The following is an 18,260-nucleotide window of genomic DNA, read 5'->3' on the forward strand; positions in this document are numbered from 1 at the left end:
TCCTTTTTCTCCCTGGGGCTGTCATTTCTTCTCTCTTATTTGCCTAACTGTAGGAAGTAGGCTACTGCTGGGCTGAGGATTCTTCTCCTTAATTTGGATAGAAATTAAAAATAGGCAAAATGCAGCTCCCTCAGTGTTAGCAGCTCTGGGCTTTGAATGCCAGCAGCTTTCAGCTCTTGGCGTCAGCTGTCTTCCTCACTGTCCCGCGGGCAGCTGGAACCCATAGCTATTGGAGACTCTGGAACTTTTCCAGCAGCCAGAGATAGTGGCTCCAGCGATGTTCCATCACTTCCTGCTGTTCTCTGACAGCCAGTCTCAGCGCTACCAGCCTTGGCTACAGGCCTCCTTTGGTGACAGCAGTGTCAGTGTTACCAACTCAATATAAATGGCTTAGCCTGCTCTACTCAATACAAAAATCAAAAATAGCCAAAATAAAATGCATTTAAAACAGGTTTCATTAGGACTGATACTGCAGCGAATGGAGAGGCACTACTGTTCTGATAAGGGTAGGGGGAAAGTTATTTATATAGAAAAAGGTGGGATCATACATGCACAGTGTTTGTCAAGGGTAGAGAAAGGGCTCTTGGTGACAGGGATAAGGACAAGTGAAGAGATCGAAGAGGGGTGAAGGAATTCAGAGAGGCTGTGGGGCAGAATCATCTGGGATGGACCCATGACTGAAGCTACCACAGCCAAAGCAAAAGTCTCCAAGTAGCCAAGAGGCATTTGGGGTAGCTGCAGCTATCCAAAATAGAAGAAAGAACAATTTTAATAGTACGACTTGGGGACCATCAGGCCATTCTCTTCTGTCTCACTTGGGGGAATACCTTGAATGCTATATATTGTCCCTGGTCCCTTCTTCTTCTCTTCCTGCTTCCTGGATGAAGCAAGGTCAGCAGCTGTGCTCCACTATGCCCTTCTGCCATGATGCTCTGTCTCACCACAGACCCTGAAATAATGGAGCCAGCTGTCCATGGACTGAAAGCCCTGAAACTGTGAGCCAAAATAAATCTTTTTTCCTTTAATTTTTTTAATCTCAGGTATTTTATGTAAGTGGTGGGAAGCTAACATATGTAGGAAAGGGAGGATAAAGAAGAACTGTAAAGAAAAAATATTTTGGGACAGATCATGGCGCCTGTCCATGATCCCAGCTACTCATAAATCTGAGGCAGAGGGATTACAAGTTTGAGCTCAACTTTGGCAGCTTAGCAAGATGGTAAGGGTGGGGATGTTATCAGTGGTTGAGCACCACATGTGAGACCCTGGGTTCAACCCCTAGTACATCAAGAAAAAAAAATAAAGAAAAAGGAAAATATTTTACCATTATTGGAATATGCAAACATTTAGACTAGTCCTGCATTAATTAACCACATGATTTTACCATGGTGCAGATATCATAGTGTGTACTTAACCAAATCTAGATGGTATAGGTCAATCATTTGACCTGGCCTCTTGATGCAATCAGGAGATGCAGTAAATGCAATGTGTGAAGCTGCTGCCATCGTCAACACAGCATACTATTTGACAATAAAATTGTTCTCTTTTATAAGAAGGAGTATGCCCTAAAATAATAATTAAAGTTAACAAAGAAACCAGTGGCATAGTTGTTCATTATCATTATCAAATATTATGTACTGTTCATAATTGTATATGCTATATACTTTTCTGCAACACCAGCATCACTACAAAATAGCAAAGTGATGACAACGTGACTAGGTGTTACAGTTTGAGTATGAGTGGTCCCCCCAAAGTTCCTGTGTATTGCATAAATATCAAGAGGTAAAATGATTGGACTGTGAGAGCTGTAATCTTTGTCCATCTTAGTTTGAATGGACTAGGGTGGAAACTGTCAGCAGGCAGGACATGGCCAGAGGAGGTGACCTACCTAGGGACCAGTAGGGGCATGCCCTGGAAGGGTTTGTCTTTCCTGTGGTCCCAACCCACCCCTCTCTCTGCTTCATGGCTGCCATGAATAGAGCAGTACTCTCCACTATGTCCTCTGCTATGATTTTCTGCCTCACGGCGGACCCAGAATAATTAATACAGCAACCATGGCCTAAATCTCTGGAACTATGAGCCAAAATAAACTTTCTGAAGTGTTGTTGGGTATTTTGGTCACAGAGATAAAAAGCTGACTAACGCATTAGGCAACAGGAATTTTTTCAGCTCTATTATTGTTATTATTATTTTGGTGCTAGGGGTTATACACAGGGCCTTAGCATGCAAAGTATATGCTCTACCATTGAGCTATACTCCCAGCCCTAAATTTATATTAAATGGTCTACCTTGAGTTTGTAGGACTTTAAGGAGGTCACAGGTTTTTAACAAATTTTTGTTTTGTTTTGTATTTTGTTTTGTTTCTGAGAGACAGCAGTCTTGCTATGTTGTCCAGGCTGGCCCAAACTCTTGGCCTCAAGCAATCTTGAGTCAGCCTCCTACGTAGCTGAGACTACAAGTGCATGCGGTTGTGCCCAGCTCAGCTATCTCAGGGGACCACTATGGTATATAGTCTTTCATGGACCAAAATGTCATGAGACATATGATCGTGTCAGAAAGCCTGTTGAAGGCCTAAAGATCTGGAAAGAGGGTAAAGTAGTTGGGGAGAAAAGGTATTTGTTCTTCATTATTGTTTGGATGTGAGGAATTTCCCAAAAGTTCGTGTGTGAGACAATGCAAGAAGGTTTAAAGGAGAAATGATTAGGTTATGAAAGCCTTAAACAAGTCAGTGAATTAATCCCCTGACAGGATTAACTGAGTGGTAACAGAAGGTGGATAGCATGTGGCTGGAGGAGGTGGGTCATTGGGGCAAGCTTTTAGGATATATATTTTGTATTTGACAAGTGGAGTCCTCTCTGCTTTCTGATCATCATATGAGCTGTTTCCCTCTGTCATGATGTTCTGTCTCACCATGAGCCCTGCAGAATGGAGCCAGATGTCTAAGCACTGAGAACTCTGAAACCGTGAGACTTCAACTAAACTTTTCCTCCTCTACAGTTGTTCTGGTCTTTTAGTCATAGCAGCAAAACACCTGACTAAAGCAACTTTCTCTCCCTTTCTATGGTATTGACATTGGGAATGGGAAAGTCATAGATCACACAGTGCCAGTAAGATGGGTACCAGCAGTGATGTAAGGAATAGATCCTGGATCTCACTGAAGACAGTACTCATGCGGGCGGGGGTGTGTGTGGGGGTGGGGTGGGATTCACAATTGGTGATTGTTCAGCAGGCTGATGTATCCCAGGCACTGTTGTTACTTAGGAGAGTTTCTTGTTTGTGTGAACTGACCTGCCCCCAAAGAGGGAATGCACTGATACCTGAATCCATAGTCTCTGATTCTCAACGTATTAAGCATCCACTGGTGTTATTTTTAATCTGGGGTGTTTTTTTGTTTTTTTGTTTTATGTGTAATTACTTTCCTGATTGTGAAATACAATTGATTGTAAGGTACACTGAAATAATAACACATTTTGGAAAAAGCGAAACATTGTATGACATTCAGACTAATTTCTTTTTCATGTTAAAAACAACTATAGGCTGGGCATGGTGGTATACACCTGTAATTCCAGTGACTTGGGAGGCTGAGGCCAGAGGATTGAAAGTTATGAGCCAGCCTGGGAAACTTCACAAGACCCTGTTTTGAAATAAATAAATGATCTGGGGATATGGCTCAATGGTTAAGCACTCCTGAGTTCAATCTCCAGCACCAGAAAAAGAAAAAGGGAAGAAAGAAAGAAAAACATAAATTAAAATAATACTACAGTTTACAGTTTGAGTTTGACTTTGCTCCTTTCATACATGTAGATTCTAAAGATTCTTCTGGATCACTATTAGCCATGAACAAGCTTGCACAACATCATGGTGACACTGACATCACTTGGACATGATGATTAAGCAGGATCAGGGTTTGAAGAATGATCCCCTGGAATGACCTTTATCTGACTGAATGCAGGGTGATGCCTTCCAGCTGCCATATGGAGCCATGGAAGAAGCCCTGGTTTGTGTAACAAAATCATGAGATGAATTTTGGGAAACATTTTGAGACATTTCTTTGAGACATTCATCTAGAGCTCTCAAACAAGCAACTGAAGAATTGAGTTCAGCAGTCTGGAAGGGAGATGCGAATTTAGCTGTTACTTCCATACAGATGGTACTGAAGCTGGAACACGTATGCAATTACCTGAAGAGAATACAGTAATAAAGGAGAAGAACACCTCAGGAAACTAGCTGGGCATGATGGTGCTCGTCTGTGACCCCAACTACTCAGAAGGCTGAGATAGGAGGAGCCCACATTTGAAGTCAGCCATGGGCAACTTATCAAGACCCTGTCTTGAAAGACGATAAAAAGGGCCAGTGATATATCTCAGAGGTAGAATGTTCCTGGGTTCAATCCTCAGTGCCAAAGAAAAATGAAAGAGGGAAAGAAACTCCAATATTTATGCTGACAGAAGTGTGGAGCTACAAAGGAGATAGTGAGGAGGCGGACAGAGAAAAGGGAGAAAACAAAAGAGGGTTGTCTTATGGGAACTAAGAATAAGAGCTTTCTAGAATGTAGCACAGTTTCCTGTGTTAAATGCTGCTGACAGGTCTAAATAAGATTAGGATTTTTAAAATGTCGATTAACCCAGTTACGCAGATTCATTGATCTCAGGAGGAGTTGTTTCAGTATTGTGATGGGGGCAAAAGTAAAATTGGAATATGGAATATGTTATGGCAAATAAGAGGTAAGGAAGTAAGGTTGGTGAGTACGGAAAATGAGAAATTTGGTTTTGATAAGGCAAGGAGGAAAGCAGTAGGAGGCTGGTAGACGGATAACATGGACTCCAGGAAGTTTCCATTGTTATTTTAGCTTTTTGTAGTTTGAGCATGTTTAAAAGCTAATAAAAAAGGATCTAAGGGAGAGAGGCATTTTGTAAAAGCAAGAGAAAATAAATTTGAAAATATTTTTTTAAATACTGGGAGGGAGAGTATCCAAAGTATTAGGACACGGGTGGGGCTGGGAGACTGGAGGGATGATAATCCATGTTATACCAGTGGTGAAACAGTTATAAAAACTATCCCCTGCAATAACTTGGAAGAACTATTATATAATCAAATAAAACTTGGCACTAGGTATTCAGATGGGAAAACAGAATATTAGAAACTTGTGTGAAAAAAAAAAGAAAAAAGAAAGAAACTTGTGTGGATTTCTATTGGTTGCATTTGCAGGGTATTATCAGAAAGAGATGGACTCAGAAAAGAATTACTGCTTGCAACCAGCAATAAAAAGAAATAGAGAAAGTCTTCAAATTCAGGTGGTATTCTTGGAAGAAGTGATGCTTTTTAACCTCAATTAAAAACACATAAGGCTAAGAAGGCCTCCAAGCCACAGAAGCTGAAGATTGAATCCATGATTGAATCAAAACTCACTGATGGGGCTGGGGCTGTAGCTCAGTGGCAGAATGCTTGCCTAGCATGTGTGAGGCACTGGCTTCAATCCTCAGCACTATATAAAAAATGAAGTAATAAACAAAGATGTTTTGTGTCCCTCTACAACTAAAATTATATATATATATATATATATATATATTAAAAAAAAAAAACAAAAACCTCACTGATGTTCAAAAAACAGAATGAACTTAATTGTTGCACAGTTTTAGATTAGTGAATGTGTTCTGCCCAGTAAATCCCTCCAGTGATTCAGAAAAGAAATTAAATGTCAGGCATTCTGCTGAAACCTTACAAACTGCTGATTTGTGCAACTAACTAGTGGAGAACACCTTGAGAACAAGAAGGCAAAGGACTGTGGCCACTTTGAGAACTCTGTCTGAAAAAGAAAATAAAAAACTAGGAACATAGAAGACAGGAGATGAGAATCAGAAGACGAGAAAAGAGTTGGTCTGGCCAAGGAAGAAACACCCACTAGTTTAGGGCTGGGGTTGTGGCTCGGCGGTAGAGTGCTCGCCTAGCATGTGCAAGGCCCTGGGTTCCATCCTTAGCTCTACATAAATATAAATAAGTAAAATAAAGGTATATATATATATATATATATATATATATATATATATATATATTCGAAGCTTAATAGTAATTTCAGGTCTTCAATCTGCTATAGGCAGGAAGGAACCTGAACAAATTTCTCGGGACTCAGGGAGGAGCTTTGCTCTAATTCCCATTCAGGTGTGGCCAAGGAGTATGTTGTAAAGGAAGAATCTCAAAGAAGATCTGGCAAGGACTAAGGAGCCAGTGTTGAGGCTGCTTCTGGGCTTTTTCCACCAGGGGTGTTCTTGCTACACACATGGGAGAGGGACTTGAATGTGACTTGATAGTATATGGAGGCCAAACGCTTCCACCTTAAAGAGTGGTAGTCACGATGACTCTCTGTTCCTTACATAATGGTGTCAGTTCAGATCCTGGGTGTTCCGTCTGTGCTGTGAACAATTATTCTGGAAAATGGCCAAACTCGTCCCCATTGTTAAGTAAATATTACAGGAGACCATTGTTTGGACAAGGCTCCTGTAGTGGGCTCCAACAGACCAAACTAAAATTCAAAATAAACTCACCCATGCTAATGTTTCACATGATCAAACCCAAACCAAACTGTTTATCTGACCTGAGAAATCAGGAATATAGTCAAATTTCTCAAGCAGGCCAGTTTCAATTGACATGCTGATGAAGGGTACTCAGCTAATCCTCCCACGAAAGATAAGTTGAAGGAGTCTAGTGTGAACCATCCTTCTGTCCCAGCTTCACTAGGATAGAGACTTTAAAATAAACAATCTGCTTTTTTCTTTGTTTCTGCTGTCTTCAGTCCTCCTCTGTCTATGAAACCAATTTCTGCTTGGCCCAACAGAATATATTCTATTTTATGAAATGACATGCAGGCTGATCCTGGAATTGAAGATAAAGCCAACTAAGATCTTTAAACTGATAATATTTTGTCTTTTGACTTTTGTCAATGTAATAAAAACAACAACAACAACAACAAAACAAGTCAGCCAGACTGAGATTATCCAAAGAATACTGGTATATACTTGGAAACAGCAGAGCATTGGAGTGGGAACGCATGCACCATAGTAAACTGTGAATATATTCAAAGGGGTTGAGGCAAGAGGGAGTTTTTAAAGAGAGATAAGGAGGATTGCATCAGTTATTTTGAAGCAATAATCCTTGGCTACAATGATTTGTAATAAGAGGGCTGTGCTTGAACAGATAGTTGCTGACCAGACATCTTGTAGAAGTACCTTTACCCTGTTTTCTTTTTCTTTCTTTTCCCTTGTTCTTTAGAAGTACTTTATATTTAAGATTGCAGTGGTCTCTGTAAACTTGTGATTCTGGCAGAGTCTTTTGTGATGGCAACCATACGGAAGAACACTTTTTCATAAACTCCTAAATTTATTAACTTTTACAATTTTTGATTTGGTTTGACACGAATGACTTTATTTTGATTTTTAAAAAATATTTATTTTTTAGTTGTAGTTGGACACAATATCTTTATTTATTTATTTTTATGTGGTGCTGAGGATCGAACCCAGGGCTTTGCATGTGCTAGGCGAGCACTCTACCACTGAGCCACAACCCCAGCCCTCATTTTGATTTTGACGTTTACATCTCTTTCACATACTAGTCATTGGAATACTCTACAGAGAAATGAAGATAACCAAAACATCACTAAACACAATAGCCCAGAGTTTCACAAACAAAATTGAATAACAGAGGAACTCAAAGGCTCCAAAAGAAAGAAATGATAAGAAGATGGAAATACAAATTGCCGTGATTCACATTTAGTTGTATTTGCTATGTATGTTGTAGGCATGTGTTGAACTATTTTAATATGTACAATTAACACATGTTAATCAAAACTATTTTTTTATTAGAGCTTTATAGTTATACATAGTAGGTGGGTTCATCCCAACAAACTCATACATGCATGGAATTCAATTTCAGTTCATGATCCCCACTTTTCCCTCCACTCTTTCTTCCCTCCCCTGTTCTTCTTTCTCTACTCGGCTTGACTTCTTTGCACTCATCTATTTATTTATATTTTGGTTCTTTTTACTTATACATAAAGGTGAAATTCCGTGTGTTTTATTTACAGATGCACATAACATGATTTTTAAATATTTCATTCTGCATTGGCTCCCCTTGCCCACCCCTCCACTCTATTTCCTGATATCCTTCTTCTATGTTACTGGTCTTCCTTTTATCTTTATTATATCTCATATATATCTCATATATAATATAATATAATTAATTTATTTTACTCTAGCTTCCACATATGAGAGAAAACATGTGAACTTTGAGTTTATGAGTTTGGCTTATTTCACTTAGCATCCATTTACCAGGAAATGCCATAATTCTTTCTTTTTATTTTTATGGCTGAGTAGAACTCTATTGTGTACATATACCACAATTTCTTAATCCGGTTATCTCTATTGCCAGGCACCTGGGTGATTCCATAACCTAGCTATTGTGAATTGTGCTGAAGTAAACATTGAGGTGGCTGTATTGCCAACTTTAGATCTTTGGGGGAAAATACCAAGGAATGAGATAGCTTGATCATATGGTGGTCCCATCCCTAATTTTTTGAATACCTGGATTTGCTTATTCTCCACATAAATGAAGCAAGCAATATGTGGTCCTTAGTGGCTGGCTTCTTTTACTTAACAAAATGTTTCAAGTTTCACTCATGTTGTAATGTTTTTGAGCACTACCTTTCTTTTTACTACTCAATCATAATTATTTGCTTCATTTATGTGGAGAATAAGCAAATCCATAAAGACAGAAAGATTAGTAATTGCCTAGCATTGATGGTGTGTCTGTCGGTTTTTTCATTGTTGTGACCAAAATACCTGACAAGAACAACTTAGAGGAGAGGAAGTTTATTTTGGCTCATAGAAACAGGTTTAGTCCATGGTTGTCCAAGTTCGTTGTTCTGGGCCCAAGATGTCACAGAATATCACAGCAGAATGGTATGGAGGGAAGGTGCTCACCTCATGGCAGCCAGGAAACAGAGAGAGGAAGGATGATAGTCCACAGGGAAGATGCATCCTTCCAGGGCATGCACCCAGTGACCTACATCCTCCAGTCATGTTCCACTTGCCTACAGTTACCACCAGTCAGTCCATTCAGACTAGGATGGACTAAGGCTGCAGCTCTTACAAGCCAATCATTTCACCTCTGAACATTCCTGCATTACCAGAAGAGCTTTTCCAGGACATCTCATATCCAAACCTTAGCAGATAGTATGAAGGGACTGAAGGGTTATAGTTAAAGGATCTGAGGTTTCTTTTTGGGGTAATGAGAATATTCTAAATTTGATTTATAGTGATGGACAAATAACTTGAAGTATACTAAAAGTCATTGACTTATACATTGAAATTGGTGAATTGTATGATAGTAAATTATGGTAAAAATTTATTTTGAACTCGTGGTTTTAGAGATTTAGTACAGGGTGGGCTGATTCCATTTCTTTGGGCTCAAGATGAAGCACAGAATCATGGTGTAAGAGTGCTGCTCCATTCTCGGTGACCAGGAACCCAAGAGGAGGTTGAATAACAGTGCTTGGCTTTTAAGATGGCGGTTAGTTTACAGGTGGAGATGCAGCCTTCTATTCTCAGAGGTACTGAGTTTAGATATGCCTTCCAGTCTTTCAGTATCCACAAAGTGATCTGTCTGAGACATTAAAACTGTTGAAAGGTTGAGTTGGGACTCTTGGACTATGAGGTCCCTCTTAGTTGGATCCAGTTTGAGAGGCCAAAGCAGAGATAAACGTGTCATTCCCAAAGTGTTAGTAAGCTTTTCATCACTATAACAAAAATACTGAACTAGAACAACTTAGAGGAAGAAAAGTTTATTTTGGCTCACAATTTCAGAGCTTTATTCAGTGATTGGCTAAGTCCATTGCTCTGGGCCCGATAGGAGGCAGAACATCATGACAAAAGAGCAGGGTAGAGGAGTGCTGCTCACCTCATGGTGGCCAGGAAACAGAGGGAGGGGAGATGGAACTGCAGGGCACACTCTGAGTGACCATCTTCTCCAGTCACACTCCACCTGCCTAGAGTTACCACCCAGTCCATTCAAATTAGGATGGACTGATTAGATTACAACCATCACAATCCAATAATTTTACTTCCCTGCTTTAACACACCCCGGGTACTTGTATCCAAGCCATAACACTCAAACAACTAAAGCCAATGCTGGACTCTATTGTAAGTGTCAGAATAATAACAGCTATTGTACTGAGCACTTAAAATGTCCCTGGTCCCCTTTTTAGATCATACAAGTGTATTTCACTCATGCTCTCAACAATCATAAGATACTGGTACAAATATAATCCCATCTTGTTAATGAGAACATCAGGCATAGGTTAAGTGAAATGAGAAGTGAGTACCAAGGAGAGAATGAAGGCCAGATGGCTTCAGAAGCACACCTCACTGCCGTGCTCCCAATGGCAGACGGGTCCTAGAGGAGAGCTGGGGGAGGCAGGAGTGGATAAGGGCATGGAACAGAAACAGATGGGTCATGAATAGGCAGCATCTGCTGGACCCTGGGTTCTGGCCCTCCAGAGCAGACTTTTCTCCAGAGGCAAAGTTGTCTTGTTGGTGATGTATCCATTCCTTGAAGCTGGGCTGTGGTTCCTGGAAATTATCTTGCTAAGAAACTGAGGCATATGCTTTGCTCTCAGAAGTAACATTGTTTGGGAAATTCATTCAGACAAATAAAAACCCATGCAAGGCCACACCTCCCACCTTTACTTACCATACTCCTGAGTTAGCTCTCTTGAACATAACCAGGATGGTCAAAACCATCTTTTCTGCTCACATTGTGACCTATCTCTTAAAAAGCATTTTGTGTTAGAGCCCATCTAGTTGGTTAAAACTGCCCAAAGCTGGTGTGGTGGCAAGTGTCTGTGATCCTAGCTACTAGGGAGGCTGAGGCAGCAGGATCTTGAGTTTGAGAACAGCCTCAGCAACATAGTAAGACCCTGTCTCAAAAAAAAAAAAAAAAAAAAAAAAAAAACAAATCAAACCAAAGAACTGCCTAATCACCTCATTTTGCTGAAGTAATAGAAAAACAAGGCATTGATTCATGAATGCATTTGACAAACATTTACTGTGCATCCACTATGCAGCATCAAATTTAATGACAATCCAAAGCCTGAGCTACTTTGTCAGTCCTCTCACAAGTGCTCTAAAAAATAAGTGCTCTAAAGCTCCTATGTTAATTCAAGAGTATTCAAAGGTGAAATGATTGGATTGTGAGAGCCATAACCCAATCAGTCCATCCTAGTTTGAATGAACTGGATGATACCTGTAGGCAGGTGGGGTGTGACTGGAGGAGCTAGGTCTCTGGAGGTGTGTCCTAGAAGGCCTCATCCTCCCTATGGCCTCACCCACCCCCACCCTCTCATGGGTTATTGGTCACCGTGAATGGAACATAATGTCTCCCATGATCCACAGCTTCACATGAAAAGATGCACTAGGCCAAACACTTTTCTCTTTGACATTTTGAATTTCATTTGTTTCTTTTTATTTATTTTTATTTTTAAATTTGTTTTAATTAGTTAGACATGTCAGTCCAATGATCTTGACATATCATACATTTGAATAAGATAGGATATAATTTCTCATTTTTCTGAGTGTACAGGTTGCAGAATCACATTGGTCATGCAGTTACAGCAATAATACAGCAATAATAAAGTCTATTTTATTCTGCTGTCCTTCCTTACCCCCCTCCCCTCCCATCACTTCTCTCAAACACTTTTCTCTTTTGTTAAATTTGGGACTAGGAAATTAGGGAAACTAAGTTAGTAAGCCAGAGGAGCCAATGGAAAAGGTGTATGGAGACTACTTGCAGTATGACCAGGAAAAGAAGAGAAGACCAATTATAACTTGGTAAGTGGTATTTGATGACTGATATTAAGGAAAAAAAAAAACATTGTGGGTTGGGGGGTTTAGAGGGTACAGGGCTTGCATTTGCAAGGCCCTAAGGTTTGGTCCTCTGCACTGGAAAAAAATATCCCAATAATCTGGTGGTTTATTTGTTACATGATGAAATTACTATTAGGTCTTAAATTATAATATTCTGAAATGTCTAAAATTCTCAAAATCTGTTTGATTTGTCTTGATTTTTTTTCTTCTGCATTTGATGCATTTGTGAAGCTCCATTTTAAAAAAATTCAGTGTTACAAAGATATCTGAGCTTTTTAGTATTGAAGTGATAAAGAAACTTTAGAAACACTCTAAATGCAGTGCTAAGATAGATATTTTAAGTAAAAATGACATTTTGTTAGCCAAGAGCTATTGATCGTTGCTTGCCTTCCTTAACTCCCTTCTGTTGAAATACTCTCTGTAATTGCCAAACAATTAAAAAAGAGCAAGCCAAGGTGGTGGTGCGGACTTGTAATCCCAGCCACCTGGGAGGTTGAGGCAGGAAGATTGTAAATTGGAGGCCAGCCTGGGCAACTCAGCAAGACCCTGTCTCAAAACAAAGATAAAATAGGCTGGGAAGTAGCTTGGTGGTAAAGTACCCCTGGATTTGTTCAGTCCTCAATAACACACACACACACACACACATACACACACACACACACACACACACACACTGACCCTCTGTTCTTTCATGTCAGCTGTACTTAACTCTGTCAGACTGCCTGACTGAAGCATAATGTCTCCCAACTTCCACAGCTTCACATGAGAAGATGCACTAGGCCAAACACTTTTCTCTTTTGTTAAATTTGGGACTAGGAAATTAGGGAAACTGAGTTAGTGAGCCATAGGAGCCAATGGAAAAGGTGTATGGAGGCTACTTGGTGCAGCATGACCAGGAAAAGAAGTGAGGAAGCCACTCCACAACCCTAAGGAGTAGACTAGGGCTTAAGTGTCATGGTGGCTTTGAGGCGTCTTCAGAAGCTCCTGTGCTAGGGTAGCAATGTTCAGAAGTACAGTGATTGGACTGTGAGAGCAGTAACCTCATCAGTCTATCCTAGTCTGAATGGACGGACTGGAGGGTAACTGTGGGCAGGTGGGGCATAGCTGGAGGAGGGGGTCACTGTTGTGTGTCTGGAAGGATGCATCTTCCCTGTGGTCTCTTCCCCGCTCCTTCTCTCTGCTTCCTGTCTACATGAGGGGTGCTGCTTTCCTCTGCTCTGCCCTGAGGCCATGATGTCCTGCTTTATCTTGGCACCAGAGCAATGGAGTACACCAGGCCTGGGCCGGAACCTCTGGAACTGAGAGCTAAAATCAACCTTTCCTCCTCTAAGTGGCTCTTGTTGGGTATTTTGGTCACAGAGACAAAAAGCTTATCCAGACATGCAGAACTAATAATATAAATTGTATTCACAGATTCCTCTGATAATCTCTGCCTTCATGTGAAAGTGAAAATAAAACAAAACAAATTCTGGGTAGTACCCATGAAATAATTACAGGAGAGGAAGAGGAGTCTCCATTTCTTTTTGTCTGTGATCTCTCTAGCTCTCTCTTTCTCTTTGCATCTCTCTAATTATCTAACTTGTACGTCACACCAAGTAGTCTTAAAATTCCTAACCTAGTAAAACAAAAGATGAATGCTATTGAAGAACATCAGGATATGCTACTCCAATCTGTACCACTTTGGCATATCAATTATTTTAAGCTGGAGGCAAGGGATAAACAGCTGATACAAGAGCTCTCTGCTCTTCCACTTTTTGCCTAATCGCCAGGCATAAATTCATCCCCCTTGTACCTGCATGAGGACAGGGATCCTTATAACTGAAGATGGGAGAGATGGCCCTCAGATGAATCTGCATAAATGATTCTTACTAAACATAACCCTTTTCTCCCACGTCTTTGCTAGCCACTTTCCCATTGTTTATCAGCCCTAAAAGCCCCAACACCTTTTCCTTTGTCTAGTGATTTCTCTATAATTTATTGTCCTTTCTTAAAATGATTTTTGAGACATCAAGTCTAATTGCTTCTTTAGGTTTCACTTTGTTTCTATGAAGCCTCTGCGCAGATAAAAAAAATTAATGCCAATAAAATTTGTGCCTTTTTCTCCTGTTAATATGCATTTTGTTAGTTAAATTTGTAGACCTCAGCTGCAAAATTTGAGAGAATAAAATTTTTTTTCTCCCTTATACTCTGTTTTCCTTATTTCTCTGTTGCTAAGTAAAGCAACAATCATTTTCACCTACTTCCTTTTTTTTCTTTTTCTTTTCTTTCTCTCTCTCACTTACTATTATTATTATTTTTTAAATTGGGGATTGAATCCAGGGTGATCTGCCACTGAGCTACATGCCCAGCCCTTTTTTTTTGGGTAGGGGGTCTCACTAAGTTACCCAAGCTAGTCTCAAACTTGTGATCCTCCTGTCTCAGCCTCCTGAATAGCTAGGATTATAGCATGTGCCACCACATCCAGCCATTTTTATGCCCTTTCTACCAATAAAATTTATCTCTACAATCTTCATTTTGCTTATAATGCTAGTAAGATGCTTTCCAGTTTTTTAACGAGACTCAGGAAGAAGGGAAAGAGATCCCCTCTGCTTTGCAGCTTCTGGTGGAGACTGGGCTTTTGGTGTCATTGAAAACATTGACATAATTTAATTTGATAAAGCACTAGAAACATTCATTAGGCTCCTGATCTTGCTCTTCTGTGCAATAAAGAAATATCTGTGAATATTCATAATTGTTGATGACTTGTTTCCTGCTATTATTAATTTGCTTTTGGAAGCAAAATTTAAACAAAGGGAATTTGCAAGATTGTAAAACCCTGAGAAAATGGTGCCATGTGTTGCTTTACCAGCTTGGAGAAAAATCAGTTCATATTCTCACATTCTTATTGGCAAGAAATAAAAATATCTCCCACTTGGTTTTCTTCTGCTTTTCCAATTGTTCAGGTGCCGGTGCAATGAGGCTTTAGCTCTTCCATGTCTGCAGATAACCAGGTAGGAGTCTATCAGCCCATTAGCTGATGTTGGCTTCAGATGCTGTTGCTCAGCTGTGCTGCTGAATATCTTGGACAACTGTGTTGAGAGCCACAGCCAGGTCAAGATGGTGCCTGGCATTTTGCCAGGAGGAGCCGTTCCTGCTGCCTAGGGTGCCCACTATTTTTGAGCGCTGGGGGAGTTCCTGGAGAGTTCGCCTGGGCAGCGTGTGGTGGGTTCTAAAAATAAAGTTCATTTCTGCTTGAATCTTCAAGTGGCTCATGATTTGTGCCCAGCCAGACTGCGGCACAGCTGCATGGACTCTTGTCCATTCCTTCAGTGATACCTTTTCTGGCACAGATCCACTGTGGATCCCTGGGCTTGGGCTACAAGGTTGGGTTCCCATGTTCAACCCCATGGCCTATGCGGCATGGGTCTAGAAGGGTCCACACTCTGTCCTACTCTGTACCAGGGTCAGACTCCACACTTTGTCTTTTATTTGAGCAAAGTCTACCAGCCCATATTCCTTGTTCTCTTGCAGTTTTTTTTCTACTTTGGGGACTTTTGACATCTTTTTCTTTAACTTCATAAAGTAAATATGTTTATTTAGATCAGTTTTAGAGGCTAAAAGTTCAAGTTTTGGACTGGGCATGTCACTATAAAACATTCCATTTTGGCATACTGATTATTTTAAGCTGAAGGCAAGAGAGAGAGCGAGAGCGAGAGCGAGCGAGAGAGAGAGAGAGAGAGCAGATTCAAGACTTCTTTGCTTTTCCACCCTCTGCCTAATAATGAGGCCTCTGGTGCAGGACTCATGGCGGATGGTACCCCCATAGTGGGTTATACATTGTACACCCACAGGCCTAAGTGAAGAATCACTGCTTTTAACATAAGCAACCTCTCTAAGTCTCTGTTATAATCTGAGACTCTTAAGTACCTCTGGAAGGTCACAATCTGCCAATAATAGGGCCAACAGAAGAAGGATTTGAGGTCTGGACTTACAAAGGGAGAGATGGGTTTTTAAATCTGTATGTGTTCATATTTATGGAGAGCAGGCTGTGCCCCGCTCAGAGTGACTCTATGACAGTTTTCAGACTAAACCTTTGTTACTCCATTTTGTAGAGCAGTTTGCCATAAGTTACTCCATTGTAAGTGCTGAGGTAGAAGGACTGTACATCTTGTTTACACAAATAAACAACTCCCACCTGCCTGGCACAACCATAAGGCACAAACTGATAAATAAATGAATTCTGCTAATGAGAATGACCATCTGTGACCTTATTAAAAGACCATCACTCTTTGCTTTCATATCCTCTATCTTCCTCTGCTCTCAGTTCAGCCTCCTGAACCCCTGTGGCTGCCTTAATCCTTTCTTAGCCCTTCTCTAATATATATATTTGTGAGAAGTGTGATATGTGACTTGAGTGTTACAGATGCGTGAAATTAAGATTGGAATACAAGAACCTGGAGTAGCTAGCCTGCCTTATGACGACCAGGTGACCCACAAGTGTTCTGTGAACTGCCACTAATGAAATGATGGTGTAGCCTATGAATTTATTTTGATTCATTAAAGACACAAATGTGTTTGATCTATGTTAATGACAGAGCATGCTCACAACAACATCGTTGAGGAGAAATCTCAGTATTTACTCCAAAACAAATTATACCTCTGAAAAATGTAGAGGAAAAAAAATTTCATTGATCCACTCAAGTTCAGGAAAGGGGAGGGTGTGTGTGCTGGAAATTAAACTGTTAAAGATTAGCAAGAGAAAAAAAATTATGCTTTTAGGTATGAATAATGGGAGTGCTCAGTGATGAATAAGTTGGGGGGTGGTTAGAAGGTGGGGCTTGTATGCCATCTTAATAGATGAAGGGGAGGAGAGGAACTTAGGGGAAAGCAAATGACTTTTCAGAAAAGATAAATGGGCTGGTGGGAGGTCTGACAGTCTTGTGACAATGTCTGGGTGTGGTGCCAACTCACTTCTAGGCTCTGAGAAGATTGGAGTGGTTCCTGGGGAAGGAATTTATGACAAGTAAGTTCTTCTGGAAGTCTCTGCTTTTAGGCAGATAAAGGACCTCAGGAACTCAAAATGCCTTCATCTCAACATCGTTTTTATGTCACAGTGACATATTTAGTGGCGGCATATTCTTATCCCCTTCAAATAGGACTGCTTCACTTGAACAATTTAAAATATTTGAAAATATAAGGCACACAGTTTTTGTCCTTTTCTTTTGAATAAAAGTATAGTTCACTTCAAGGAAGTTCAATTTAAAAAATAACCCTGTGGAGGTGGGGAGGGGGGACTGGAGGAGGTGCTCTGGGCTAGAAAGCCTGCTCAGCATGCACCAGTCTTGGGTTTGATCCACAGCACTGCCAAGATAAAACTGAAAAAAAATGAGAAAATCACCCCAATACCTTCGAGTCTCGTTAGACAGCCAACCACAATTATTTTTAACCCTATTTATGTTTGTTCCAATAAATCTTGGATAAAGGAGCTTTGTGATCATGGAAGTCTCTCTACTGTGAAACTGATATAGGGATTTAGGATAAAGAGAGAGAGAGTGATGCTGAGTCTTAAAGGAAACACCCATGAGCCATTAAGAGGCAGAAGGCTCAGTTGTAAATCTTGAAGACATGCTTTTGTAAAATGAGGGAATTCATAAGCAAAGGAAAAATTGGACTGAAATTGTGTAGCTCCACCCTGCTTCTATCTCTTGTCCAGTTCCTGGCACCAACCCATAGACCTATAATATTAATACCCCACACCAATGGGTTACGGTCATTCCCTCTGGAGATAGCTCACTTTCTCCCTTGAATGTGTATTTCCTGCTGAACCACAATAGCATCTCTTTTTTGAGGTTGTCCTCCTCTCCCTTGAATGTGTATCTACTTGACTAAATAAACCTCTATGTATGCCTTTGACTGGTACATTCTGGAATTCTTTTATGTCGTATATATGTCAAGATCCCCAAACCCTGCTAGTTCTCAATAAAGATCCCCCTTCCCTCTGGGAACTCCTCAGACCCTTCTTCAGCGATATCTCTTCTCCCATGACAAAACCTCACCTAATGGCAGGAATAAATTCTGATGTCAATGGCCCTTGACTGGTGTTTCTCATTGGCTAATTCCATGGTGGCCCATGTAGCACATTGGTATAGGAAGTGAAACTGCAATTAACTGACATCACAGAAGCTTGGTTTCTTATTTCTAATTTTCTACTCTGTGAATTTTAGTATGTTGTCGCTGGAATCTTAACACTTTTCTTTCCTGCTTGACATGTTTTTATCTATGTGATGGTTTATCATATTGGTTTATTCTACTATCCACTGAAGCCTAAATGTGGGTTACTTTTTTCTCCCCACAGGAAAAATAAATTTAGAG

Source organism: Marmota monax, unplaced genomic scaffold (assembly GCF_021218885.2).
Source record: "Marmota monax isolate L192 unplaced genomic scaffold, Marmota_monax_Labrador192_F-V1.1 WCK01_AAM20220418_F8-fsc00010, whole genome shotgun sequence".
In the NCBI taxonomy this organism is placed as follows: domain Eukaryota; kingdom Metazoa; phylum Chordata; class Mammalia; order Rodentia; family Sciuridae; genus Marmota; species Marmota monax.